Source organism: Periplaneta americana, chromosome 5 (assembly GCF_040183065.1).
Source record: "Periplaneta americana isolate PAMFEO1 chromosome 5, P.americana_PAMFEO1_priV1, whole genome shotgun sequence".
NCBI lineage: Eukaryota > Metazoa > Arthropoda > Insecta > Blattodea > Blattidae > Periplaneta > Periplaneta americana.
This window is the reverse complement of record NC_091121.1, coordinates 149,418,910-149,432,032: the sequence shown is the minus strand read 5'-3', so window position 1 is coordinate 149,432,032 and position 13,123 is coordinate 149,418,910.

Genomic DNA, 13,123 nt, shown 5'->3' with positions numbered 1-13,123 from the left:
TGTCATATTCTATTCTAATTATATGCTCTATTCCATTCTATCTATCTATTATATTAAATCTAGCAATTCTCTTACTTCTATTCTATTCTATTCTGTGTAACTATTCTATTCCAACTATTTATTCTATTCCAACTCTGTATACTATTCAATCTTTATTATTCCATGTATTCTATTCTATTTATTCTATTCTATATATTTTATTCTATGTATGCTATTCTATTCTATATTTTCTATCTATCTATCTATCTACCTATCTATCTATCTTTCTATCTATCCACCTATCCGTCTATCTATCTATCTATCTATCTGCATACCTAACTCCCTATCTATCTATCTATCTATCTATCTATCTATCTATCTATCTATCTATCTATCTATCTATCTATCTATCTATCTATCTATCTATCTATCTATCTATCTATCAGTCTATCTATCTATCTATCTATCTATCTATCTCTCTATCTATTTATTATATACTATCTAGTCTATTTATCTTCTATTCCATCTATGCTATTCTATCTATCTATTTTATTCTATCTGTTCCATTTTATCTATCCATTTTATTGTATCTGTTCTATTCTATATTCTATTTTAACCCTCTATTCTATTCTACCTATATATTCTATTCCATGTCATAAACTGTCTATTCTATTCTAATTATATGCTCTATTCTATCTATCCATTCTATTCTATCTATTCTATTCAATCTAGCTATTCTTATTTCTATTCTATTCTGTCCTGTGTATCTATTCTACTCCAACTATTTATTCTATTGCATCTATTCTCTTCCAACTACGCATACTATTCAATTTTTACTATTCCATCTATACTATTCTATGTATTCTACTCCATATATTCTATTCTACCTATGGTATTCTATTCTATACAATCTATTTGCATGACTGTCTATCTATCTATCAATCTATCCATTAATCTATTCTATTCAATCTACTCTATCTATAATATAATATCTATACTGTTGTATGTACACTATCTTTTCAAATCTATCTATTCTTTATTCCATTCCATTTATTCTATTCAATTTATTCTATTTTATTCTCTCTATCTATCTATCTATCTATTTATTATATACTATCTAGTCTATTTATCTTCTATTCCTTCTATGCTATTCTATCTATCTATTTTATTCTATCTGTTCTATTCTATCTATCTATTTTATTCTATCTGTTCTATTCTATATTCTATTATAACCCTCCATTCTATTCTACCTATATACTCTATTCCATCTGCCATAAACTGTCTATTCTATTCTAATTATATGCTCTATTCTATCTAATCTATCTATCTATTCTATGCTATCTATTCTTTTATTTCTAATCTATTCTGTGTAACTATTCTATTAAAACTATTTATTCTATTCCAGCTATTCTATTCCAACTATGTATACTATTCCATTTTCATCATTCCGTCTATTCTATTCTATGCATTCTATTCTATATCTTTTATTCTATCTATGCTATTCTATTCTATAGTTTTCTATCTGTCTATCTATCTATCTGCCTATCTATCTACTTATCTATGTATGTATTATGTATGTATGTATCTATCTATCTATCTACCTATCTATCTATCAATCTATCTATCTATCTTTCTATTTTTCCATGAATCTATTCTATTCCATCTATAATATACCATCTATACTATTTTATCTACACTATCTATTCTAATCTATATACTCTTTATTCTATTCCATTTATTTTATTCAATTTACTGTATTTTATTCTCTCTCTCTATCTCTCTATCCACCTATCTATCTATCTATCTATCTATCTATCTATCTATCTATCTATCTATCTATCTATCTATCATATACTATCTAGTCTATTTATCTTCTATTCCATCTATCCTATTGTATCTAACTATTTTATTCTATCTGTCCTATTCTATTTCTTTTATTGTATCTATTCTATTTTATATTAACCCTGTATTTTATTCTATCTATATATTCTATTCCATCTGTCATATTCTATTCTAATTATATGCTCTATTCCATTCTATCTATCTATTATATTAAATCTAGCTATTCTCTTATTTCTATTCTATTCTATTCTGTGTAACTATTCTATTCCAACTATTTATTCTATTCCAGGTATTCTATTCCAACTCTGTATACAATTCAATCTTTATTATTCCATGTATTCTATTCTATTTATTCTATTCTATATATTTTATTCTATGTATGCTATTCTATTCTATATTTTCTATCTATCTATCTACCTATCTATCTTTCTATCTATCTATCCACCTATCTATCTATCTATCTACCTATCTATCTATCTGCATACCTAACTCCCTATCTATCTATCTATCTATCTATCTATCTATCTATCTATCTATCTATCTACCCATCCATCCATCTATCTATCTATCTACCTACCTATCTACCTACCTATCTATCTACCTATCTACCTACCTATCTATCTATTTATCAATCTATCCATCCCTTCTATTTTATTCAACCCATCTCTTCTATTCTATCTAGTTTATTATATCCATCTATTCTATTCTATCTAATATATTCTATGCATCTATTCCATTCTATCAATTCTATTTTATCTATTTTTATATCTAATTATTCTATTATAACTATTCTATTCTATCTATGTTCTATTCCATTTATTCTATGCCATCTATCTATTCCATTCGATCTATCTATTCTATACCGACTATTTGTACCTTTACAACTATTCTATTCCATTTATTTTAATCCATCTATTCTATTCTATATATTCTATTCTACTTATTCTAATCTATCTATCTGTCTATATATCTATTTATCTGTCAATCTGTCTATCTATCTATATACCTATGTATCTATCCATCTATTATATACTATTTAGTCCATTTATATTGTATTCCTTCTATGCTATTCTACCTATTTTATTCTATCCGTTCTATTCTATCTATTTTATTGAATTTATTCTATTCTATATTCTATTTTAACCCTCTATTCTATTCTACCTATATATTATATTCCATCTGTCATAAACTATTCCTATCTAATTATATGCTCTATTCAATCTATTCTATCTATCTATTCTATTCAATATAGCTATTCTCTTATTTCTATTCTATTCTGTGTAACTATTCTATTAAAACTATTTATTCTATTCCAGCTATTCTATTGTAACAATGTATACTATTCCATTTTCATTATTCCATCTATTCTATTCTATGCAGTCTATTCTATATATTTTATTCTATTTATGCTATTCTATTCTATAGTTTTCTATATGTCTATCTATCTATCTATCCATCTATCTATTTTCCATCAATCTATTCTATTCCATCTAATCTATCAATAATATACTATCTATACTATTTTATCTACACTATCTATCTATTCTAATCTATCTATTCTTTATTTTATTCCAATTATTCTATTCAATTCACTGTATTTTATTCTATCTACCTATCTATCTATCTATCTATCTATCTATCTACTATCTATCTATGTATCTATCTATCTATCTATCGTGTTGGTCTTTGTAGTCTTGTTGGTTTTGGTCTTGGTTTCGGTCTCGGTATTGGTCATCTTCTTGGTCTTGGTCTTGGTCGTCAAGTTGGTTTTGGTCATGGTCTTTTTTGTCTTGTTCGTTTTTTTGTTCTTCGTTTTGATCTTGGTTTCTTGTTGGTCTTGGTTTTTGTCGTCTGTTTGGTCCTGGTCTTTTTCGTCTTGTTGGTCTTCGTTTTTGTCATCTTGTTTGTCTTGGACCATTTGTTGGTCTCGGTCTTTGTCTTGGTCGTTTTGTTGGTCTTGGTTTTGGTTTTAGTCGTTTTGTTGGTCATGGTCATGGTCTTGTTCTTGGTCTCGGTGTCGGTCTCGGTCTTGGTCGTCTTCTTTTTCATGGTCTTGGTCGTCTCGATGGTCTTGGTCTTTTTGGTCTTGTTCTTCTTGGTCGTCTTGTTGGTCTTGGTCTTGTATTTGGTCTTTGTCTTGGTCATCTTGTTGGTATGGTTGCCTTGTTGTTCATTCTCTTTGTCTTGGTCATTATGTTGGTCTTGGTCTTGGTCGTCTTGTTGGTCTTGGTTTTGGTGTTGGTCGTCTTGTTTGTCTTCTTCGTCTTGTTGGTCTTCGTCTTGTTCTTTGTCGCCTTGTTCGTCCTGGTCTTGGTCTTGTTCTTGGTATTGTTCTTGATCTTGGTCGTCTTGTTGGTCTTGGTCTTGGTCGTCTTGTTGGTCTTGGGTTTGGTCGTCTTGTTGGTTTTGGTATTGGTCATGTTCTCGGTATCAATCTTCATCGTATTCTTGGTCATTATGTTGGTCTTAGTCTTGGTCATATTGTTAGTCTTGGACTTGGCCTTTGTCGTCTTGGACGTTTTGGTCGTCTTGTTGGTCATGGTTTCATCGTCTTGTTGGGCTTCTTCTCGGTGACCGTCTCCGTCTCCGTCGTCTTCTTCGTCTTCGTCTTTGGAATTGACTGTCTTGTTGGTCTTGGTCTTTGTCTTTGTCATTTTGTTGGTTTCGGTTTTGGTCACCGTATTGGATTTTGTCGTCTTGTTGGTTTAGGTCTTTGTCATTGTCGTCTTGTTGGTTTTGGTATTGGTCATCTTGTTGGTCTTGGTGTCGGTCTCGGTATTGGTAGTCTTCTTGGTTTTTGTCTTGGTCCTGGTTGTCTTGCTGGTCTTGGTTTTTGTCTTTGTCGTCTTGTTGGCCTTCGCCTTGATCTTGGTAGTCTTGTTGGTCTTGGTCTTGGTCGTATTGTTGGTCTCGGTCTTGGTTGTCTTGTTGGTCTTGTTCTTGGACGTGGTCCTGGTCATCTTGATGGTCCTGGTCATCTTGTTGGTCTTGGTCTTTGTCTTGGTCGCATTGTTGTTCATGGTCTCGGTATCTGTATGTGTCTTGGTCTCGGTATGAGTATGTGTCTTGGTCTCTGTATGTGGTTGTGTCTTTGTCTTGGTATGTATATGTATATGTATCTTGGTCTTGGTATGTGTATGGGTCTTGGTCTTGGTATGTGTATGTGTCTTGGTCTTGGCATGGTAGTGTGACTTGTTCTTGGTATGGTAATGTGTCTTCGTCTTGGTATGTGCATATGTTTTGGTCTTGGTATGTATATGTGTACGTGTATCGATCTTGGTCTTGGAACGTGTACGTGTGTGCGTTTTGGTCTTGGTATCGGTCTTGGTATGGGATGGCATTTCTGTCTTGTTCTTGGACTTGGTTTTCGTCTAGGTCTTGGTCGTTTTGTTGGCTTTGGTCTTGGTCGTCTTGTTGGTATTGGTATTGGTCATGTTCTCGGTCTCGATCTTCATCGTCTTCCTGGTCATTATGTTGGTCTTGGTCTTGGTCATCTTGTTGGTCTTGGACTTGGTCTTTGTCGTCTTGTTCGTTTTGGTCGTCTTGTTGGTCTTGGACAAGGTCCTGGTCATCTTGATGGTTTTGGTCATGTTGTTGGTCTTGGTCGTTGTCTTTGTCGCATTGTCGTTCATGATCTCGGTATCTGTATGTGTCTTGGTCTTGGTATGAGTATGTGTCTTGGTCTCTGTGTGTGGTTGTGTCTTGGTCTTGGTATGTGTATGTGTATTGATCTTGGTCTTGGTATGTGTATGTGTATTGATCTTGGTATGTGTATGGATCTTGGTCTTGGTATGTGTATGTGCATGGATCTTGGTCTTGGTATGTGTATGGGTCTTGGTGTTCGTATCTGTATCGGTCTTGATCTTGGTATGTGTCTTGGTCTTGGTATGGTAGTGTGACTTGTTCCTGGTATGGTAATGTGTCTTCGTCTTGGTATGTGCATATGTCTTGGTCTTGGTATGTATATGTGTATGTGCATCGGTCTTGGTTTTGGTACTTGTATGTGTGTAGGTTTTCGTCTTGGTATTGTTCTTGGTAAGCGATGGGATATCTGTCTTGTTCTTGAGCTTGGTTTTGGTCTAGGCCTTGGTCGTTTTGTTGTTGTTGGTCTTGGTCGTCTTCTTGGTATTGGTATTGGTCATGTTCTCGGTCTCGATCATCGTCGTCTTCTTGGTCATTATGTTGGTCTTGGTCTTCGTCATCTTGTTGGTCTTGGACTTGGTCTTTGTTGTCTTTTTCGTTTTGGTCGTCTTGTTGGTCATGGTTTGGTCGTCTTGTTGGGCTTCTTCTTGATGACCGTCTCCGTCGTCTTCGTCTTCGTATTTGGAATTGATCGTCATGTTGGTCTTGGTCTTTGTCTTTGTCATCTTGCTGGTTTTTGTTTTGGTCACCGTGTTGTAATTTGTCGTCTTGTTGGTTTTGGTCTTTGTCTTGGTCGCATTGTTGTTCATTGTCTCGGTATCTGTATGTGTCTTGGTCTCGGTGTGAGTATGGGACTTGATCTTGGTATGTGTATGTGTCTTGGTATGGTAATGTGTCTTCGTCTGGGTATGCGTATATAACTTGGTCTTGGTATGCGTATTTGTATGTGTATCGGTCTTGGACTTGGTACGTGTATGTGTGTGCGTTTTGGCCTTGGTAATGGTATAGGTATGGGATAGGATACATGTCTTGTTCATGAACTTGGTTTTGGTCTAGATCTTGCTCGTTTTTTTGGTCTTGGTCTTGGTCGTCTTGTTTGTATTGGTATTGGTCATGTTCTCGGTCTCGATCTTCGTCGTCTTCTTGGTCATTATCTTGGTCTTGGTCATCTTGTTGGTCTTGGACTTGGTCTTTGTCGTCTTGTTCGTTTTGGTCGTCTTGTTGGTCATGGTTTCGTCGTCTTGTTGGGCTTCTTGGTGACCGTCTCCGTCTCCGTCGTCTTCGTCTTTGGAATTGATCGCCATGTTGGTCTTGGTCTTTGTCATCTTGTTGGTCTCGGTCTTGGTTGACTTGTAGGTCTTCTTGGACATGGTCCTGGTCATCTTGATGGTCTTGGTAAACTTGTTGGTTTTGGTCGTTGTCTTGGTCGAATTTTTGTTCCTTGTCTCGGTATGAGTATATGTCTTGGTCTCTGTATTTGGTTGTGTCTTGGTCTTGGTATGTGAATGTGTATGATTCTTGGTCTTGGTATGTGTATATGTATAGTTCTTGGTATGTGTATATGTATGGTTCTTGGTATGTGTATATGTATGGTTCTTGGTCTTCGTATGTGTATGGGTCTTGATCTTGGTATGTGTATGTGTCTTGGTCTTGGTATGGTAGTGTCACTTGTTCTTGGTATGGTAATGTGTCTTCTTCTTGGTATGTGTATATGACTTGGTCTTGGTATGGGCATTTGTATGTGTATCGGTCTTGGAAATGGTACGTGTATGTTTGTGCGTTTTGGTCTTGGTATTGGTATTGGTCTTGGTGTGGGTTGGGATATGTGTCTTGTTCTTGGACTCGATTTTGGTCTAGGTCTTGCTCGTTTTGTTGATCTTGGTCTTGGTCGTCTTGTTGGTATTGGTACTGGTCATGTTCTCGGTCTCGATCTTCGTCGTCTTCTTGGTCATTATGTTGGTCTTGGTCTTGGTCATCTTGTTGGTCTTGGACTTGGTCTTTGTCGTCTTGTTCGTTTTGGTCGTCTTGTTGGTCATGGTTTCGTCGTCTTGTTGGGCTTCTTGGTGACCGTCTCCGTCTCCGTCGTCTTCGTCTTTGGAATTGATCGCCATGTTGGTCTTGGTCTTTGTCATCTTGTTGGTCTCGGTCTTGGTTGACTTGTAGGTCTTCTTGGACATGGTCCTCGTCATCTTGATGGTCTTGGTAAACTTGTTGGTTTTGGTCGTTGTCTTGGTCGAATTTTTGTTCCTTGTCTCGGTATGAGTATGTGTCTTGGTCTCTGTATGTGGTTGTGTCTTGGTCTTGGTATGTGTATGTGTATGGATCTTGGTCTTGGTATGTGTATATGTATAGTTCTTGGTATGTGTATATGTATGGTTCTTGGTATGTGTATATGTATGGTTCTTGGTCTTCGTATGTGTATGGGTCTTGATCTTGGTATGTGTAAGTGTCTTGGTCTTGGTATGGTAGTGTCACTTGTTCTTGGTATGGTAATGTGTCTTCTTCTTGGTATGTGTATATGACTTGGTCTTGGTATGGGCATTTGTATGTGTATCGGTCTTGGACTTGGTACGTGTATGTTTGTGCGTTTTGGTCTTGGTATTGGTATTGGTCTTGGTGTGGGTTGGGATATGTGTCTTGTTCTTGGACTTCGTTTTGGTCTAGGTCTTGCTCGTTTTGTTGATCTTGGTCTTGGTCGTCTTGTTGGTATTGGTACTGGTCATGTTCTCGGTCTCGATCTTCGTCGTCTTCTTGGTCATTATGTTGGTCTTGGTCTTGGTCATCTTGTTGGTCTTGGACTTGGTCTCTGTCATCTTGGACGTTTTGGTCGTCTTGTTGGTTTTGGTCGTCTTGTTGGTCATGGATTCGTCGTCTTGTTGGGTTTCTTCTTGGTGACCGTCTCCGTCGTCTTCTTTGTCTTCGTCTTTGGAATTGACCGTCTTGTTGGTCTTGGTCTTTGTCTTTGTCACCTTGTTGGTTTCGGTTGTGGTCACCGTATTGGACTTTGTCGTCTTGTTGGTTTTGGTTTTTGTCATTGTCGTCTTGTTGGTTTTGGTCGTCTTGTTGGTCTTGGTCTTGGTGTCGGTGTCGGTCTCGGTATTGGTAGTCCTCTTGGGTTTTGTCTTGGTCCTGGTCGTCTTGCTGGTCTTGGTTTTTGTCTTTGTCGTCTTGTGTGTCTTGGTCTTCGTCGTCTTGTTGGTCTTGGTCGTCATGTTGGTCTTGATTTTGGTCGTCTTGTTGGTCTTGATCTTCGTCGTCTTGTTGGTCTTGGTCGTTTTGTTCTTGCTCTTGGTCTTCGTCGACTTGTTGGTCTTGGTCTTGGTCGTCTTGTTGGTCTTGGTCTTTGTCGTCTTGTTGGTCTTGGTCTTGGTCGTCTTGATGGTCTTGGTTTTGGTCGTCTTGTTGGTTTTGGTCTTGGTAGTCTTGTTGTTCTTGCTCTTGGTCTTGGTCGTCTTGTTGTTCTTGCTCTTGGTCTTGGTCGTCTTGTTGGTCTTGGTCTTCGTCTTGTTGGTCTTCGTCTTGGTCGTATTGTTGGTCTTGGTTTTGGTCGTCTTGTTGGTCTAGGTCTTCGTCGTCTTGTTGGTCTCGGTCTTGGTCGTCTTGTTGGTCTTGGTCTTGGTCGTCTTGTTGTTCTTGCTCTTGGTCTTGGTCGTCTTGTTGGTCTTCGTCTTGGTCGTCTTGTTGGTCTTGGTCTTCGTTATCTTGTTGGTCTTGGTCTTGGTAGTCTTGTTGGTCTCGGTCTTGGTTGTCTTGTTGGTCTTGTTCTTGGACGTGGTCCTGCTTATCTTGATGGTCATTGTCATCATGTTGGTCTTGGTCTTTGTCTTGGTCGCATTGTTGTTCATTGTCTCGGTATCTGTATGTGTCTTGGTCTCGGTGTGAGTATGGGTCTTGATCTTGGTATGTGTATGTGTCTTGGTCTTGGTATGGGAGTGTGCCTTGTTCTTGGTATGGTAATGTGTCTTCGTCTGGGTATGTGTATATGACTTCGTCTTCGTATGTATATTTGAATGTGTATCGGTCTTGGACTTGGTATGTGTATGTGTGTGCGTTTTGGTCTTGGTATGGGATGGGATACCACTCTTGTTCTTGGACTTGGTTTTGGTCTAGTTCTTGCTCGTTTTTTTGGTCTTGGTCTTGGTCGTCTTGTTTGTAATGGTATCGGTCATGTTCTCGGTCTCGATCTTCGTCGTCTTCTTGGTCATTATGTTGGTCTTGGTCTTGGTCATCTCGTTGGTCTTGGACTTGGTCTTTGTCGTCTTGTTGGTTTTGGTCGTCTTGTTGGTCATGGTTTCGTCGTCTTGTTGGGCTTCTTGGTGACCGTCTCCGTCTCCGTCGTCTTCTTCGTCTTCGTCTTTGGAATTGATCGCCATGTTGGTCTTGGTCTTTGTCATCTTGTTGGTCTCGGTCTTGGTTGACTTTTAGGTCTTCTTGGACATGGTCCTGGTCATCTTGATGGTCTTGGTAAACTTGTTGGTTTTGGTCGTTGTCTTGGTCGAATTCTTGTTCATTGTCTCGGTATGAGTATGTGTCTTGGTCTCTGTATGTGGTTGTGTCTTGGTCTTGGTATGTGTATGGGTATGGATCTTGGTCTTGGTATTTGTATATGTATGGTTCTTGGTCTTCGTATGTGTATGGGACTTGATCTTGGTATGTGTATGTGTCTTGGTCTTGGTATGGTAGTGTGACTTGTTCTTGGTATGGGCATTTGTATGTGTATCGGTCTTGGACTTGGTACGTGTATGTTTGTGCGTTTTGGTCTTGGTATTGGTATTGGTCTTGGTGTGGGTTGGGATATGTGTCTTGTTCTTGGACTTGGTTTTGGTCTAGGTCTTGCTCGTTTTGTTGATCTTGGTCTTGGTCGTCTTGTTGGTATTGGTACTGGTCATGTTCTCGGTCTCGAACTTCCTCGTCTTCTTGGTCATTATGTTGGTCTTGGTCTTGGTCATCTTGTTGGCCTTGGACTTGGTCTCTGTCGTCTTGGACGTTTTCGTCTTGTTGGTCATGGTTTCGTCGTCTTGTTGGCCTTCTTCTTGGTGACCGTCTCCGTCGCCTTCTTCGTCGTCGTCTTTGGAATTGACTGTCTTGTTGGTCTTGGTCTTTGTCTTTGTCATCTTGTTGGTTTCGGTTGTGGTCACCGTATTGGACTTTGTCGTCTTGTTGGTTTTGGTTTTTGTCATTGTCGTCTTGTTGGTTTTGGTCTTGGTCGTCTTGTTGCTCTTGGACTTGGTGTCGGTCTCGGTATTGGTAGTCCTCTTGGTTTTTGTCTTGGTCCTGGTCGTCTTGCTGGTCTTGGTTTTTGTCTTTGTCGTCTTGTGTGTCTTGGTCTTCGTCGTCTTGTTGGTCTTGGTTTTGGTCGTCTTGTTGGTCTTGATCTTCGTCGTCTTGTTGGTCTTGTTCGTCTTGTTCTTGCCCTTGGTCTTCGTCGTCTTGTTGGTCTTGGTCTTGGTCGTCTTGGTCTTCGACGACTTGTTGGTCTTGGTCTTGGTCTTGGTCGTCTTGTTGGTCTTGGTCGTCTTGTTGTTCTTGCTCTTGGTCTTCGTCGTCTTGTTCGTCTTGGTCTTGGTCGTCTTGTTGCTCTTGGTCTTCGTCGACTTGTTGGTCTTGGTCTTGGTCTTGGTCGTCTTGTTGGTCTTGGTCTTTGTCGTCATGTTGGTCTTGGTCTTGGTCGTCTTGTTGGTCTTTGTTTTGGTCGTCTTGTTGGTCTTGGTTTTGGTCGTCTTGTTGGTTTTGGTCTTGGTCTTGGTCGTCTTGTTGTTCTTGCTCTTGGTCTTGGTCGTCTTGTTGGTCTTGGTCTTGGTCGTCTTGTTGTTCTTGCTCTTGGTCTTGGTCGTCTTGTTGGTCTTGGTCTTCGTCGTCTTGTTGGTCTTGGTCTTCGTCGTCTTGTTGGTCTTGGTCTTGGTCGTCTTGTTGGTCTTGGTCTTCGTCGTCTTGTTGGTCTTGGTCTTGGTCGTCTTGTTGCTCTTGGTCTTGGTCGTCTTGTTGGTCTTCGTCTTGGTCGTCTTGTTGGTCTTGGTCTTCGTCATCTTGTTGGTCTTGGTCTTGGTCGTCTTGTTGGTCTCGGTCTTGGTTGTCTTGTTGGTCTTGTTCTTGGACGTGGTCCTGCTTATCTTGATGGTCATTGTCATCTTGTTGGTTTTGGTCTTTGTCTTGGTCGCATTGTTGTTCATTGTCTCGGTATCTGTATGTGTCTTGGTCTCGGTGTGAGTATGGGTCTTGATCTTGGTATGTATATGTGTCTTGGTCTGGGTATGGGAGTGTGACTTGTTCTTGGTATGGTAATGTGTCTTCGTCTGGGTATGTGTATATGACTTCGTCTTCGTATGTGTATTGGTATGTGTATCGGTCTTGGACTTGGTACGTGTATGTGTGTCCGTTTTGGTCTTGGTATGGGATGGGATACCACTCTTGTTCTTGGACTTGGTTTCGGTCTAGGTCTTGCTCGTTTTTTTGGTCTTGGTCTTGGTCGTCTTGTTTGTAATGGTATTGGTCATGTTCTCGGTCTCGATCTTCGTCGTCTTCTTGGTCATTATGTTGGTCTTGGTCTTGGTCATCATGTTGGTCTTGGACTTGGTCTTTGTCGTCTTGTTCGTTTTGGTCGTCTTGTTGGTCATGGTTTCGTCGTCTTGTTGGGCTTCTTGGTGACCGTCTCCGTCTCCGTCGTCTTCTTCGTCTTCGTCTTTGGAATTGATCGCCATGTTGGTCTTGGTCTTGGTCATCTTGTTGGTCTTGGACTTGGTCTCTGTCGTCTTGGACGTTTTGGTCGTCTTGTTGGTCATGGTTTCGTCGTCTTGTTGGGCTTCTTCTTGGTGACCGTCTCCGTCGTCTTCCTCGTCTTCGTCTTTGGAATTGACTGTCTTGTTGGACTTGGTCTTTGTCTTTGTCATCTTGTTGGTTTCGGTTTTGGTCACCGTGTTGGTCTTTGTCGTCTTGTTGGTTTTGGTCTTGGTCGTATTGTTGGTCTTGAACTTGGTGTCGGTCTCGGTATTGGTAGTCTTCTTGGATTTCGTCTTGGTCTTGGTCGTCTTGTTGGTCTTGGTTTTTGCCTTTGTTGTCTTGTTGGTCTTCGCCTTGATCTTGGTAGTCTTGTTGGTCTTGGTCTAGGTCGTCTTGTTGGTCTCGGTCTTGGTTGTCTTGTTGGTCTTGTTCTTGGACATGGTCCTGGTCATCTTGTTGGTCTTGGTCTTTATCTTGGTCGCGATGTTGTTCATGGTCTCGGTATCTGAATGTGTCTTGGTCTCGGTATGAGTATGTGTCTTGGTCTCGGTATGTATATGTGTCTTGGTCTTGGTATGTGTATGGGTCTTGGTCTACGTATGTGTATGCGTCTTGGTCTTGGTATGTGTATGCGTCTTGGTCTTGGTATGTGTATGTGTCTTGGTATGGGAATGTGTATGTGTCTTGTTCTCGATATGTATAAGTATCTTGTTCTCGGTATGTAAATGTGTCTTGTTCTCGGTATGTGCATTTGTCTTTGTATCGGTATGTGTATGTGTCTTGTCCTTGGTATGTGTATGACTCTTGGTCTCGGTATCTGTTTGTGTCTTGTTCTGTGTATGTGTATGTGTCTTGGTCTCGGTATGTATATGTGTCTCGGTCTTGATATGTGTATGTGTTTCGATCTCGGTATATGCATTTTTCTTGGTCTAGGAATGTGTAT